The following is a 1,909-nucleotide window of genomic DNA, read 5'->3' on the forward strand; positions in this document are numbered from 1 at the left end:
GGGGTGTAAAAAGAAATCGTGAAAGGTCTGGACAAGGTAGCATACCCTTTAGCAGAACATGTCACAAAATAGACTAAATGAGTCGAGTTATTGTCTGTGGAGGGATATTATTCCACTCTTAGATTAACGGATTTTTCTAACGGAGCAAGGGTCAGTAGATGGATGATCTGGTCTGGCACTAGTGACTCGATCTAAAATGTTCCGCAAGTGCTCAATCGGATTATGATTTGGCGAATGCGCTGGTCATGCGTACAGGAGAGGTTTGTCTGAAGCAAACTAAGATATACCTTTGGTTGGGTGTTCTGTAGATTTTGGCCCATCCATCGTGCCGTTCCAGTCGAATTTGGGACTCGGCTGAAAACATGTACCTATTCCAAGTACGACGTGGCCATCCCACGAGATGCTGTGCCCAGTGAAGTCTGTACTGAATGTAATGGGTCTGCAGTTATATGCGACAAACCGGGCCCCCTAGAACAGAGGTTCCCCTCTTTCAAACGAAGAGCAACAGATCAGACTGCCACTTCTGACTCTTTTAAATTAATCTTAATTCTGCGTTGCCGGTCAAAATGGATTTCTCAAGCGTTGCTTTAGGATGAGTGCGTTCTCGATCCGTTTTGTCGTGCTGCTTCATATAGGTTTGGGTCTGTCCTTTAGGGAGCTTATCGTTGACAGGTGATCTCGCAACTGACTAAAGCGGAGTGCCCACCCGAAGCATTTCAATGATGTGATTTCTCTCGGATTCATTCAGCCAAAGCATGAAGTAAGAAAAACAAATTGTGAGGCACCGTGGTGGAATCAGGCTCTCGTCAAAATAATGAAAATGAAGAAACTTGCATTTTTCCGCTGTTTCGTGAATTTTTATCCATTTTTATGTCAACACCTTTCATGCCCATTAAAGAACTCATTTTTGTGTGGATTTTTCTGAAAAACGTTGATTAAAGGCACAAAGAATGTAATATTCAGTTACCACGGACTCTTAAGCTAAGAAAATAACTAATCTTTGGCGGCCATTTTCTCACTAATTTTACCTCTGAAAACAGGGGACCCCCACCCCCTTCTTTCGCAAATATCTCGACTTGTATTCAAGGTAAATGGATATTTTTTTCATCTAAATAAAGACAAATAAACAAGCTTTAGGATGATACCAATAACTCTACATACTCAAAAAATTGACGAAAGCTTGATTCCACTACGCTGCATCACAATTAGTACAATCAAACAATAATCTATTCCCCAAATGAGCAGTCAGTCCAGAGACACTGGTCAGTCTTTACGCTCCTACAGTTAGATTATGCGTGGGATACAATGACGCAGATGAGTCCGACCTTTCCAAACAATAAACGGAACTTCGGTCGGAGATTAAGTGGAACAGCATCGCGTGGGATGGCCACCTGGTACTTGGAATAGGTACATGTACGGGTCGCAATTTCGATAAAGAGAAGCCACTTTTTGATGGAAACATTTGGGTGGAGTCCAATTTTACGTGTGTAGTTTTTGTTTGAAAAGTGACCCACACATTATCACAGTATCTGACAAAATATCAAAATAATGTGAACGACATCGTCAGACAAAGCGGTAGACTAGTGAAAATTAGTACAGTTCATAATAAGCAAAAATGAGCTTGCGTCCCATGCGTAAAAATTTCAAAGTAATTGGATCAGTAGTTTTTGGACTAAACACTCTTAAAATGTGTGAAGCTAAAAATGACATACACTGTACCAATGCACTTCTTCTTCTTCTTCTTCTCCTTCTTCTTCTTCTTCTCCTTCTTCTTCTTCTTCTTCTTCTTCTTCTTCTTCTTCTTCTTCTTCTTCTTCTGGAGAAACGAAAGATAGCTTCAAAACGAAGACTGCAGCGCTGTGTGAACCAATGCGTTTTTTTGGCCCACTGATCGTTGATAATAGAAAGT

The sequence above is a fragment of the Aplysia californica genome, unplaced genomic scaffold (assembly GCF_000002075.1).
Source record: "Aplysia californica isolate F4 #8 unplaced genomic scaffold, AplCal3.0 scaffold00354, whole genome shotgun sequence".
Lineage (NCBI taxonomy): Eukaryota > Metazoa > Mollusca > Gastropoda > Aplysiida > Aplysiidae > Aplysia > Aplysia californica.